General features: G+C 41.3%; 1 protein-coding gene across 3 annotated transcripts in view; it reads left to right on the top strand.

Annotated features, from left to right (window-relative positions):
• The window catches only part of MAPRE3 (microtubule associated protein RP/EB family member 3), a 1,644,409-nt gene that overhangs the window by 1,587,458 nt on the left and 41,931 nt on the right, over positions 1 to 15,020 (top strand). The window lies entirely within an intron of this gene.

Raw genomic sequence — 15,020 nt, 5'->3', positions numbered from 1 at the left:
CAGACAACACCATGGTCATGTGGTATATAAACAAGCAGGAGGGCACACATTCTTACCCCCTTTGCAGACTAGCCATGACATTGTGGGACACAGCTTTGACTTACCAAGTACATTTGCAGGCACAGTTCCTGCCAGGAAGGGAAAATACTCTGGCAGACGAACTAAGCAGAAACCTCATGGATCCCCATGAGTGGCAGCTGGATCCACAAGTTTTCAGCATGATAACAAGGAAATGGGGATGCCCGGACATAGATCTATTTGCCTCCCCTCACAACTACCAACCAAAAAGATTCTGCACAAGGGCTTATCACAGACAAGCATGGAAAGTGGATGCCCTATCTTTCAGCTGGAAAAACCTGTCTGTATATGCCTTTCCTCCACTGCCTCTCCTCCCCAAGGTACTCCTAAAGGTCAGACAGGAGAAGCCAAAGATGAGACTGATTGCCCCAGACTGGCCCCGCCAGTACTGGTATCCAATCCTAAGAAACTTGTCTCTATGCTCAGCTTGGACCTTACCTCAGTTACCTCGTCTACTGTCCCAGCAAAACAATCAGATCCTGCACAGCCAACTCAGGACATTAAACCTGGCAGCATGACAGATAATGTAGTCATACAAAAAAACACCTCTCAGTAAAGATGGATGTCATTCTGGAAGCCAGAAGGCCTAGTACTAGAAAGTCTTATGCTGGAAAATGGAAGAGATTCTGTGCTTGGAACCAGGCACAAGGAACTGATACAACTGTACCAAATATTCCTCAGATTTTGCAATACTTAACTGAGATGCTGGACAAAGGCCTATCCTTTTCATCAATCAAAATTCATGCCTCTGCCATTTCGGCTCATTACAATACAGAGACACCATTTTTTTCTCATCCTTTATTAAAGTACCTCAGAGGAGCCAAAAAGTTAAGGCCTCCAAGGAGATCACCAATACCTGCATGGGACCTTAACTATGTCTTGGAAAAGCTCACCCTGCCTCCTTTTGAGCCAGCTACTACTGTTGAAATAAAGTTTTTATCTTGGAAAACAGCTCTGCTCCTAGCAATTACTTCTGCAGGACGAGTTTCAGAGCTACAGGCGCTCATGGCTGTGGAATCTTTTTTTAATTTTTTATCCAGACAGGGTCTCTCTGAGATCAAACCCAACATTTATGCCTAAAGTGGTGTCCAGTGTGGCTCTTAACCAAACTATTCATCTGACAACTTTTTATCCAAATCCACAGAACAAGGGGGAGAGAATTCTGCACTATTTGGACGTACACAGACAGCTTAGATTCTACTTGGACAGAACCAAAGCTTTCAGGAAGACAGTGCAATTACTAGTGGCATATGCTGCAGGATCACAAGGAAAGGCTATCTCAAAGCAGACTATTTCTAAGTGGATAGGCCACTGCATTCGTTTTTGCTATTTACACCATGGCAAGCCAGTGCCTAAGGGCATTAGGCCACATTCCACCAGAGCTGCAGCCACTTCAGCAGCCTTTCTCAGGGGAGTACCAACCAGAGACATTTTAGAGGCGGCTACTTGGAATTCAGTGCACACCTTTACAAAGCATTATCATCTGCCACTCTACTCTAAATCCAGGGCAGGCTTTGCCACTGCAGTTCTGCAGGGCCTCATAGCCGCTCCTTATGCTGTTTAGCTCCAGCCTCCCAACCATAGCTTTGGGACTCTACCCAAATGTAATGACTGCAACAGTGAAACATGAAGAACATAGTACAGTTGTGTACACTTACCATAAATGTAGATGTTCGAGTGTATTCACTGTTGCGTCCAGGTTACCCACCCGCCATCTCCCTTTTTTCTATGGATCTTATCTTTCCTTCTTTGATTTATACAACCTATGTGGTGTATTTGCTTATAGATGAAGATAAAATTTATATTGGTGCTTTTATTGATGTATATATATAGTCTGGCTACCCTTTTAGGGGGCACCTGACATCTGGGGCATGAAAAACTAAAGAAAATGATGTCAGCTGCTTCTTTTATACCCCTGACGACCTGATGTCAGGGAAGGGGCGACAGCAGCCGACGCAGGACCCAAGACTTTGAAATTCAGGCTGGCTGAGGGCAACCTGCCAGCAGGATTACCCAAATGTAATGACTGCAACAGTGAATACACTCGAACATCTACATTTATGGTAAGTGTACACAACTGTACTTTCCTAGCTATTTCTAAAAGAAAACACAAATCTAAGACAAACTTACATAAGAGCAAGACAGTGCCGTGCGTTGGATGATCAAGACAAAAATGCTTAATGCCTTCTGATTCTCTCTGTTTAAATTGAAATTGCAGTTCTGATAAACATTACATCATTCTTTCACTTTCCTGGTGTTCCCAGGCTGACAGATACTACATTCTTTTGTTATCTTGCAGCTGCAGGAAACTACATCAATAAAAGACATTCCACATGTAAACTCTAGTAATTATTCCTTAAGTTAAAACAATAGCAGGATGCCTTCATCTAGCCCGGCCGGAGCTGAATTGTAAACATCAGAGACTGTCATGAAATAATTTGAACTTCAAAGGACAAACAAGAAAAGCTTGTCTTAGCTTTCTTTACAGCAGAGGGCAATGTTTTTACATTGTTTTAAGTTCACATTTCACAGCATATTCTTTCATTTAAGAAAACAAGTCTGTAGTTCCACATTCATATTTACAAATGATAGAATTATCTGCACAATTCTATCTGGCTAGGCTGGCAGCCTTCACAGGGTGTTATACTCAATTATTGGCCTAATGATGGAGGAATACAGAGAGGTAATCACATCCTTTTTTTCTGGATGCAATCCCTTTACTTATGTGAGATGAACCAAGTAAAAGGCTTTTCTGACCATTGCCGCTACATTATGGTCGAATGTGAGATTGTTGTCGACCTGAGTACCCAGGTCTCTCACCACAGATTGTGTGCTTAGGGGGTTGCCATTGATGTGGTAATCGGTAGGGGCCATAATTTGGCGAATGACATGATAATACATTTTTTTGTGTTTAACTTAAAGCCATGACTTTGGCACCAGTCGTTTGTTGCTGTAAGACCCTCTTGCAGTATGTTAACTTCATTTGGGGAGTCAATGACAGCACCTAACTTACAATCATCTGCAGACTTGGTCAGCCACAGGCCTTTTGTCTTTGCCTGGACCTCTGAGAAGTAGATGCCAAACAGTAGGGGCCCCAGGACAGATCCCTGGGGAACACCACTAGTGACAGTTCTGCAGTCAGAAGTGGAGGCAGCTGTTTTAACCTTGTGGGTCCTATCGGTGAGCCAGTTGGCCACCCACCTGATGAGATAGAGATTTACTCCAAGTTGTTTTAGAGCTTTTCGATGATGCCCACATGGAGGATTGTGTCAAAGGTAAGCTGTATGTACTGACGTTCCCTCATCCAGGGCCTTGGTGCAGTCTCAAAGAAGTCAACCAGGTTCAACAGGCAAGATCTGCCCTTGACGAATCCGAACTGGATGGGGTCAAATACTTGGAGATTGCCTATGTCCTTGTTTATGAGATCCATAATAATACAGTCCATGGCTTTACAAATCAGACTTGTCAAGCTAATGGGGCAGTAGTTTCTAGGGTCAGTAGTGGCACCACCTTTGTGGAAGGGGATGACAATGGCAATTCTACACTCTGCTAGAATGAATCCTGTACTTAGGCAGTAGTTGAATAGGGTGCTCAATGGCGAACCTAGTTCCTGCTGGAGATGGTGCAGAATACAGCCTGGGGTACTATCAGGTCCTATGGAAGCTGTGTTCTTTGCCTTGGATAAGGCCTTGAACACTTGATCTATGGAGGTGTGAAGTGTGGGACAAGTACTGGGGATGTGGAATGGGCCTTTGGAGGGGGCTAGGGAGTGAGGTTTGTGCTGAACCTATCTGCTAGCAGGTTGGCTAAGCCAACAGGATCAGGGGAAGTGTTACCATTAAGTAGTAATTCGGAACAGACCTGGGCTTTGTCATGAAGGTTCCTGACGTAACTGAAGAAGGCTTTGTGGTTTCCCTTTGTTTCAGAGGCTAGTTTCAATTCATAATTGGCTTTGGAGGTTTTCACTAATGATTTAATTTCCTTGTTGAGGCTGAGATGGGAGTTTTGCCAATTTGGAATTTGTTCCTTTTTACCCTTGGGCAACATTTTCTTCCTTTTGTTGTAAAGCCTGTTGATAGAGGATGTCCAGCACACAGGTTGGTGTTTCTTGAGGATCAGGTTTTAGTTCTTTAGGGTATGGCTGAGTCCATGCACTTGTACAGATGCTTGTATACTGCACTGGTGTATTGTTCAGCATAGTTGTCTGCATCCTCTGAGGGGGGGTGAAGCTACTGATTTCCTCCATTAGGAGGTTGTAGTCAGCTTTTGAGAAGTTTTTAGCCTGGTCATGGCTGTGGGGGGGGGGGGTTTGGGTGGGATAGAAACTTCAAATGAGACAGACCGATGATCTGATCTCACCAGGGAGGAATATATGATGGGAGTGGTGCAGCGGTCACCCATGTTGGTGAGAACCAAGTCCAGAATGTTATCTCCCCTTGTGGGGAATGAGATGAACTGGTCTAGTGCATTAGAATTGATGAAGTCAAGAAGTCATTGGATGAGTGCATTAGTGCAGGAAGTAGTTCACCCGGTCTATGGTGGGGTAGTTGAAATCATCAAGGACTGGGGTGTAAGGGAGTACCTTGATGGAGTCAACTAGGTCCAGGTAGGAGGAGTGGGTGTCCTGAGTCATGGAGGGGGGTTCTATAGCTGGTTGTAACTTGGATGGGTGTCTTGCCAACTGTCAGTTGCACCTGGAGTAATTCCAGTGTGTCATGGTGGCAAACCAGTCTGGAGGTGTGCCTGTCCTTAATGAAGATAGAGACTTCACCACCCTTAGTCTTCCTGACCTCATTTTGGGTTCGAAATGTGTAGAATGAGGTATAGCTTGGTAAGGCAGGGGTGTTTTCCGCAGTCCTGAACCAAGTTTCCATGACTGCACAGACATCAGCATCGTCCAGTGGGAGGAGAGCCTCCAGTGAGTGCATTTTCAGGTTAGGCCTCCTAGCATTAACCAGCTTGACCTTCAATTTGCTTTTTGACAGATCTTTTATGTTGGAAGATTTGTCTTTGGGACATTGCCTAAAAAAGGCACAATGGGGAGGCAAGAGCCTTGGCCAGGACCCGGAATCCCAGGGGTGACAGGTGGAGGCTATCTCTGTCAAAGCATCAAGGCCTGTCAATCACGTCATCCCAAGCAGACAGATACTGGATCCCCTTGAAAAAACTCGAGAAATTAAGCCAGCTGTTGAAGTCAATTATTTTTGTTGGTATTGTGGTATCATTCTTGGTGATGGTAGGATGCTGCCTAGGATTAGGGTCATACCTGTCTGGGACACATACTCTGAGAGCTCACTCATGTCTCTCTTCATATAGTCCAGGGAGGTACGTCTCAAGTCATTCACACCAACATGGACAATGGAGTAACTTAAGTGCATGCGTGATGTGGCAGATTCTGGCACCTGACAGACAACTGACCGTGGCCTTTTCCTTGTCGAGTCTGGTGAGGGGGACATCGGTGTGTCTCACAACTGAGTCACCAATGACTAGAATGTTTGGTTATTTTTATCCCTTATGGGCTGCATTGGTTTATTGTTATGCTTTATGGGCTGTGTTTGTGAGGCACTGGTGTGTTGTCTGCTGTGTGTGATGTGTTTGGTGTTGTGTGTGGAATGTTTGTGAGTGTGTATTGGATGTCTCTGCTGCTAGATAAGTTTTTATTGAGGACCTCTGCATATGTGGGTGTGCATTGTTCTCAGCTATGTGATGTGGGTGGTGTGGTGTTTGTGCTGACAATCTCCTCCTTTTCAGGAGTACTGACTGCGACGTGAAAAAGCATGGAGTCAAGGTTACTGATGTAGATGCATTTCTCGCAAGTAGAAGAATTATGTGCTAGGAGAAAAGGGCGGTCAGTGAACGAGGCATTTGCTACATTGTCTCAGTATGCCCTTGTTGACCAGGCTGGCAGGCTAAACTGATGAGAATTGTCCAGGCATAGTGTTCTGAATACTTGGGCAGCCTTATGGAGAGAGGGTTTTGATAAGGGTTTGTCCACAAGAGTGTAGACCACAAAAAACGTCTTAAATGTAAAATAACTGACCTGAAGCACAAGTGCTAAAACCAAAACTAAGATGCTTAGCATAGCAGATAAATTTAATCAGGCTACTAACAAGCAGTAATTAATGCAGCAGAATAAGAGCACGTGAACACTTAAGAGCACACAGCAAAGCAAAATAAGGTAATAAAGTAGGTAGAACACAGTTACAGTAAGAGCAGCTAAATAAAGTGTAATTTTTTTGTTAAGTGGAGAGAGAGGAAACAGAAGATAATTCAAGATTAAGAAACTAAGGGGGTTGGCCTTCCCAAATGCTCTCTATACACAGTAGACAGAGCTGATGAGATGGGACTGGTAGGAGCATCCGAAATCAAAGAAGCAAGGGGGTAGTCCTTTCCAAATGATCTTACTGTACTCAGTTGAGTGAGCAAATGAGATTGGGCTGGGAGAAGTGTCCAAAGACAAATTTACAGCAGTGGCAGGCAATTCCAAAGCCACCAAGTTTAAGACACAACAGTTGGGTGGGAAGGTGGGAAAAACAAACTGCAGAGAGATACCACCAATATTCAATTACTATTCAATGAAACAAATAAATGTAGTACAGTTTTGTTAACTATCACTGAAACAGAACAAGTGCAAAAAAGTATACTTATATCCGCTTTGTATATCTAGATGGTTGTAGAATCAGTTACAGCCAGCTAAACAGGTCTGCTACTGAGCACAAATACACAGAAATGTAACTATACCAGTAGTATAAAACAAAAGACAGACCCCCAGGCAATCAGATAAACCCAAAACTTCACAGAGTGCAAAGCAACCTCACACTACAAACTAACTGCAGAGAGAGACCGCCAATATTCAAGTGAAACAAATAAATGCAGTACAGTTTTAATTGTCATAGTATCAGAACAAGTGCAAAAAAGTATACTTATATTAGCTTTGTATATCCAGGTCGTTGTAGAATCAGTCACAGCCAGCTAAACAGCTCTGTAACTGAGCACGTGACAAGATTGAGAATGTGACAAGACTGTTGCATTGGGGATTGTACAAACATAATAATACTGAAGTAGCTGAGAAGCATTGGAACATGAGCCACAAAGCATTACAGAAAATGAAGTTTATAATAAATGGGATCACCCATTACCAACAGTTTAAAGTATAGATGCGAGAAAACCAGATATAGTAGCCCAGGAAAAGAAGGCAAAAATAGCATTGATCATTGAAATTACTGCATCCATTGATTACAGTGTCTTATGTATAAAGACACAAAGTCATAAAATACCAGGATTTGCTGGCAGAAACGAGGGCAGTGTGGAAGAAGCATACCCAGACATTTCCAGTAATAATAGTAGTTGCAATGAGTCTCATAAAAAAGAATTTACAGTCGTATTTAGATGTTACCGATACTTGTAACTCCATATGAATTGCAGAAGGACTCAGTTTTGGGCACATTGTCGGTGCTGTAAATAGCACTTTTGGATAACATCAAAGATTGAAACAATACTAATTTCATGAACTTTAATCATACTTTGACTTAGGAATGAGGTCTGTTCCCGTCATTGTATGTCTTGGAGAGATTTAAAAAAGGGAAAAGCCATATTTCTTTTCCTTTGAATATATTTCACAATAAAAAACTGTGAACTTCTAATAAGATACTTCAGTATAAAAAAGTTACAATACATCTCACTTTAAATGAATCACAGAAATGTAATGGCCATATTGCTGTTTAACACATACTAGACTCCCATAAAATCATATCAGTACTCAGTCAGAAGTAACTAAGCCAATACGGGAATGGAGAAAGGTGACTCTGCCAATAGGGATGACAGCTATTAGGGATACAGACAATAGGCAAGAGGGGGCAGCAATATTTTGGAGAAAACTGGCAAAGGAACCAAGGTACTGGGAGCAAATAACTAAAGGGGAAAGGTAATAGAATGGGAAGATGCCAAGAATTTATTTGCACAGCAGGTTAGAGATTGTCTTCCCTATCAAGGATTGATAGCAGAGTATCGGCAAAGAGAAAGAAGTAGGGAGGTCCTAAACGAAAGACCAGCACTGGTAGAGTTTTTAGTAGAATGTAGAACAGAAATTACCATTAAGAAAGGAATAATGAGTAGATCATATAAAACATTGCATGATAACTATAAGAATCAATCAGAGGAGGTTAGGAAGGACTGGGAAGAGATATTAGATAAGCAATTCACAAAGATACAATGGGGGATATATATATATATATATATATATATACATATATATATATATATATATATATATGTGAGTGTGTGTGTGTGTGTCTCCCAAATATGCAACAAAATCTAGAAGATTTCATATCTTTGCCTGGAAGTGCTTACATAGGTATTTTTATACCCCAAGCAAATTTCAAAGAATTTTTCCCGAGGTAGAAAGCAAATGTTGGAGGTGTGATGGGGCAGAAAGAGCTAACTGGGAACATATTTTCTGGGAGTGTAATGAGTTGGTAGACTTTAAAGATTCCCTGCAGACTTCTGTGTCGGAGATGATGGGTGAGCAAGTAGGACTGATGAGGAAATTGATTTCTTTGAGCTATGATACAAACTCAGAATTGCCTAGACATAGTAAGGCCTTGCTGAGTCTAATGCTGTTGGCTACCAAAAAAAGCAATTGGAAATCATAGTCTAAACCAACTTTACTAGAAGTAGTGAAGGTAGTAACCGAGTTAAAGCAACTGGAACTGGGATCTTTAGACAAGGGTAGAAGTAAATTTACATAGGAAAAATAGGAACTGCAGGATCAATACATGCAGAGGAGGAACAAGGTTTAAAAGAAAGCAGGATTTGAATGAGCTATGTAATGGCTGACTAGCAGTGACCGGATATCTTAAAAGTGATGTATAATCTTTGCAGCTACAGTTGTGTTGGCACGGTTTGGAATGTATAATATTTGCAACTGAGATTATTTTGCTATGGTTTATTGTCATTTACATAAATGCAACATGGCCTGTGTCATACATGATAATTTAATACAGATGTTTCTTGTTTTAAAAAAATAATAAAAAAATACTCAGACGTGATCCTGTAAGTACTGTTTGCTTTCATGCATTACACATCCATCAAATGTGATACTCATATTCTGTAGACGTCTGTTGTCTCACTGAGAAGAAAACAAAAAAAAAACATAATAGATACAGTACATATTTCAACTTTCTGCTGTTAGACATATTCACTGACCCCCAACAAGCCATATGTTTATTTGACAGTTTTCAAGTAATGACCATGTATTTTCAAATACATTTTTTTATGTACACCTCTGATGTCTGATTGTGTGTGAAGTAAAAATATAAAATAGGACAATACGTTACTTCAAACTCACACTCTTGACCACAGCATAACTTCTGGCATTGATTACTTGTAGCGATTCAGCATGACTCCTTTGCATACCCTTTCTAACGGGTTCCCCTATTTCTCATAGGATTCTGTCAAGACTGCCCTGGGTATTGTAAGGCACTGCACCCTTTATAACCCCTAACTAATATAACCATTCCCTGGGGTCACACTGTTCGTGGGGAAGGGGAACCAAATTAGGTGAATCCACTGATTTTCCCCCTGCTCACTATAAGTAACCATTGCCCACACTCCCTTTCCTAGATCTCCTGTAAACGAGCCATGTCAGTTACTGTTTTGCATCACTTATGTAATTTCTCTTTGCTTTCATTCACAACCTGCCCTCATGCACACAGCCACTTATGGCAATCACCTGTCATGCCAAAGCTGGTGAAATAAGAGGCACAGTGATCTACTTCATTTTCTGTTATAGGTCAGAAACAACCGGATCAGTAATCTACTTCACTTCAGTTATAGGGCATATCACCTTGCCATCAACTTCAGTAAAAATTAAACAAAAAAGATACAAGTGCATGATCCTGTAGGCAGTGTGCAATATTACAATTGTTCACACAGCTATTTGAATTCCTGCAAAAAATGTAATAAAAAGAATCACCACATATGTAATCCAGCTTGGAGCTTTCAGGCACAATGCTATGTCCCCCATAACTCTCAACCAAGCCACACTGATGGTCACTTGGTTGTGATCATCCAAACTGTCCTTTGCTGTCAGGTATCAAATGTTGTCCCAGTAGGGAGCCACTCTGGTAATAATCTTTAATCACCAAAAGTGGTTAACAACATAGCCACAACAATGTAGATCATGTTGTTTTTGCAGGATTAATCACTTTGTTTTGCCTTTAACAAACTGTTCAAAATGAACCTTAGCCATAACTCTCTACAGCAACCAGGAAAAAAATAAATGTTAAGGAGAGGCAAAAGATCATAATCACTGACAAATATGAAATAGTTATCTTCTCTTGTGTATTTAAAAGCTAGCTAGAATAACAGGTTTTACATTAGCATCCGCTCTTCTGAAAAATATGAAGTCTGCAGCTCAGAAATCTGTTATTATTAGTGTTAATAATCCTCATCAGTTTACCCGAGAAGAAAGGTACAAGTCATAGCTATCTCAGCATGAATGTGCTCTTTTATGAAACCTGACACAGCTCATGCCGCATGAATGAAAGAGTCCCTAGGAGAAAGCAATATGATACACCGAAAAAGCTGAGAAAAAAAAAATTCTAATATCTACAGCACTAAAGGCAAGCGTTCCTCCTGTAGTGCCACTGACTGGACATAGCAAAAATAATGGGAAGACAAAATCTGGGATAATTTTAAATATTACTCTTGTTTGGAGTCTGCATGTCCTCCCCGCGGTTGAGTGACATTTAAAGACATGCAGGTAGCTGCATGCGTGAATGGGTGTGCCTTCGTTGAAGGTTGGACATCGGCACCGTACAAATCTACTGCCAATCATAAATGGACCGGTGTTCCGCTGTGGTGACCCCTAACTGGGAAAAGCCGAAAGACACTACTTTTTACTCTTAATTCACTTAAAAAGTTAATAGAACATCAAATGTTGCATCGGTCTGCAGTTTATAAACAAAAAGAACTATGAAACTGTAATGTCTAGCATTATTGACTTCTCAGTGATTTATCAAAAATCGCAGAGTTTATGGGGTACAGGGGGGAAAATGAGAAAAGTCAGGAGTTTTTTTGCAAAAAGAGAGTAACCCATAATGTTGGATGAATGCACACAATTCATGTTGCTTCTTCATTTTCAGAGAATAAAACAATTCTATACACACATGTATCTGTGAGTGTGTGCAGAATACTTATAAGTCCATATTACAGCAACTTTTTACGAGTGAAATACTTTTATAGCTGCACATTGAGAAATGCGATCACACAAAGTCCATCCAGGATGAAAAATGCTACAATTGTTTGAAAATGTGTACACTAGCAGCCACGCACACTCACATACCCGCACTATACAATTGCCAGCACTCGCAGACACACATGCACACACACACACACACACACACACACACACACACACACACACACACACACACACACACACAAATACTGGAGTCAGGATTTGCCCCCCTGTGGAAAAAAAAGAAAGAAAGAAAAAAACTAGACTGCACATATTTTCCAAAGACTATGGCATCACCATACATTTTTTGAACAATAAGAAGTATGAAACTCTAACAACTGGCATAACTGACTGACCATAATCCTCTGTGATTTACCACAAAAGATTAAAACTTTTAGAGGGACAAAGGAAAGATTGGAGGACAAAATTAGAAAGGCCTGCAATATTACTTGACAGGTACTTCTCCATTAAGAGCTTTTTTTCTTTCTTTCCAGCTAGTCATGTTGCCAGCACTGTATGTGATCTAGAAACCCAATAAGATGCAGATGAAGGCAGGGCCAACAGTGCAGGTTTCTTGGGTTTTTTTCTTTTCTTTTTTTGCAGTTCACAACACACTCAACTACTGTAGCAGAAAATTAAGAAACAAGCTTTTTTACTTAAAATCAGGCCTGTTTCTTTACTTTATGATACTGTGGTTGAATTTATTTTTTTCAAGAGATGAGTCAACAAAAGGCACAGGCCATGAGTCTCTGGAAAGTGGGGGCAGGCCTATGGTTCTGGCACCCTTGCTGTGAGGGAAGTTCTATCATTGCTATAAAAGAGAGCCATCTAGCACATTCCACCAGACCAGGCAGTGTCAGGGCACTACCGGGTCTGTAAAAGAACAGAGACCCCATGTCAATTTTTGGCCTAAATCACTTCAACACCTTTGTAAAAAAGACTACATTCAGAATGGTCACAGTACAGTCAATTCTACTCTGTCTTCAGGCAAAAGACTTGGATGTGTTCCATGGATCTTCAGGATGCCTATATGCATATCAGGATTTCCTCTGTGTCCAGGAAGTTTCTTCACTTCCAAATAGGAGTAAGTCATTATTAGTTCAGTGTTCTGGGCTTCAGTCTCACCACAGCCTCCTGAGTGTTCATGAACTGCATGACTGTAATCACAGCCCATCTGCAGCTCCAAGGAACCAGGATGTTTCCATATTTGGATGATTGTCTCCTGCCTGCCCCAATTGTGGAATCCTTAACAAAAACTAGGAATTACTTTCTGTGGCTTTGTCTGCCCAATGGAATCACAGTCCAGTCAAAAGGAAAAGTTGTTACTAGAGCCAACTCAGACCATCTAATTCACAGGCTGCCATCTGGATACAGTCCACCTCATAGTCCCTCTATCCCCAGATTAGGGTCCAGGCCTTACAAAATGGAATGCATGATCTTCTGCAGTGGAACAGATCCCCCATCCCCGCCTATCTGGTCCTGTAGACTCTGGGCCTCAAGATGTACATTCTAATGGTCTAGTTCGCCTGTTACCATGAGAGTGTTACAAAGGTTACAAGATCAATGGTCTCCACTAACATATCTTCAGTTCCCCGATCATTCTGACCAGCAGTTGCAGTGAATATTTACATTAGTGGATCTTCTCCACTTGCCCTTGCAGGAAGATCCTTTGTAGTTCCTCCTTCAGCAGTGGTAGTCACCATGGATGCCTCTCAGTTGGGATGGATAGGCATTTTCAAGAGAGGTCCAGGTTGTTTGGAGTGTTTAAGAGGCAAATCCTCACATGAATACATCAGCTGTGAGGGTAGTCCTCCTAGAATTGTGGGAGCTTCAAGAGTACCTTCTTCTGGATGTGATTTCCATTTAGACTGACAACATGACAGTTGTATAGTAAATCAGCAGGGGGGGGGGGGCAGGTCCTATCCCTTATGTTGGGAAACATTGAGAATGTTGCAATGGGCAATGAACTTGCACAGCTGTCTGGTAGCAATGCATATTCCTGGGGAATCCAGTTGCCTTTTAGTCAGGCTCATTAGAACTATACTGATGCCCCATGAATGGCCTCTCAATCCAGTGGTGGCTCAGACCATCTTCAACCACTGGGGCCATCCATGCTTCGATCTCTGTGCATCCCCAGCCAGCACCAAATGCAACACCTACTTTGCCTTGATCCCCAAAGACAGTTATCCTCGAGAGATGCTCTAGAAGAGCAGTGGCCTTCTGAGATCCATTATACATAGTTAGAAAATAAGATTCAGCCAGAAGTTAACCCTGATTATCGCATAAATACAAAAAAGAAAAAGAAAAGCAGTTTGTGAAAGCTTGTTGCTGTGGAATAAAGTATACAGGTTCTGTGGTTCCTGAGAGGCTGCTTTTCTGTATATTTTATACTTAGCCACCTTTACCTCTAATACCCAGATTTATACAGAAAGACTTTCAGTGCAGATCAAAGGTTATCCTCATTGGTGCATTCTGGCTCAGACAAATTTGGTTCTCTCTGCATGTCAAGAAGCCACCCTGGCTTCTGGACCCAATGCAGGATTTGCTGTCTAACCCCACCTGGGAAGCCCTTCCCAGATCTCCAGAACCTGAAGCTAACTGCTTAAGTTTCTCCACTTCCAGTAATGGCCATGCACCCTGGCTTATCTCAATATGTTATTGTGATTATTTCAGTATTCAGAAAAATTCTACACAAATGTCTATCTCAGTAAATGAAAATATTTTGCTCTCAAAGCTACTTCTTGGGAAATATACAATTTTGAAGCTCCAATTCTTGGGGTTTTACAGTTTTCATATACATTATTCATTTTTGGGGCCAATTAAAATCCATTTGCCTTCAATTTCTAATTTTCTTCCTCAGGCAGACTCCCACTCTTTGGCATCACAAAGACTTTGTAAAGCTTTTTTGACAGGAGTCTTTCAACTTAGACCCTCAGTGAGAAAACTTACTCTTCCTTGGGTTCTACATTTGGTGTTGGGAGCTTTAACACAGACACACTTTGACCCAGCTTATTGTATTCCCTTAAAGTTCCTTTCTTGGAAAAACCTTTTACTAGTGGCCATCACTTCAGCTAGAAGAATATCTGAGCTACATGCCCTTTCTACTCTCCAGCATGCCGGATTTTTCATAAGTAGACAGTTTCTGTCAGAACTGATCCATCCTTCATTCACAAAGTGGCTTCTGAATCTAATCCTAAACTGAAAAATCCATCTTCCATTTTTTTTCCTAAGTATTCCAACAAGAGAATATTCTGTCCACACCTTAGACATTTCTTAGACAATTGAGATTCTATTTGTATTGTACCGAAGTGTTCAGGAAGGACTGACAGTTATTTGAATAATTTAAATCCAATAAACTGGGGAAAACAGTGTCTAGAATAACAATGTCCAGATGGCTGTCTGACTGTATCACTTTTCTTTATACCAGTCATAATATACCAGTATCATGTAAACTGAGAGTTAATTCAACACATTCTATGAATACATCTAAAGCCTTCTTCAAAAATTTGTCAATTGATGACATTTGTGCTCCAACAGCTTGGTCCACAATGCATAATTTTTCTTTGCATTATAAATTAGATTTGATTTCAAGATCCAGAGGTTCCTTCGGAGCTTCCATCCTCAAGGTTCTGTTCTCATGAAGCCACCCAAGTATTTCAGTAGGTGGGGATTCTGACCCATCAGTCAGATCAGAAGGATGGAA

Source organism: Protopterus annectens, chromosome 2.part1, assembly GCF_019279795.1.
Source record: "Protopterus annectens isolate FY-2018-M chromosome 2.part1, PAN1.0, whole genome shotgun sequence".
In the NCBI taxonomy this organism is placed as follows: domain Eukaryota; kingdom Metazoa; phylum Chordata; order Ceratodontiformes; family Protopteridae; genus Protopterus; species Protopterus annectens.
Note: the sequence above shows the minus strand (reverse complement) of the source record. Positions and strands in the feature narration are given on the sequence as shown.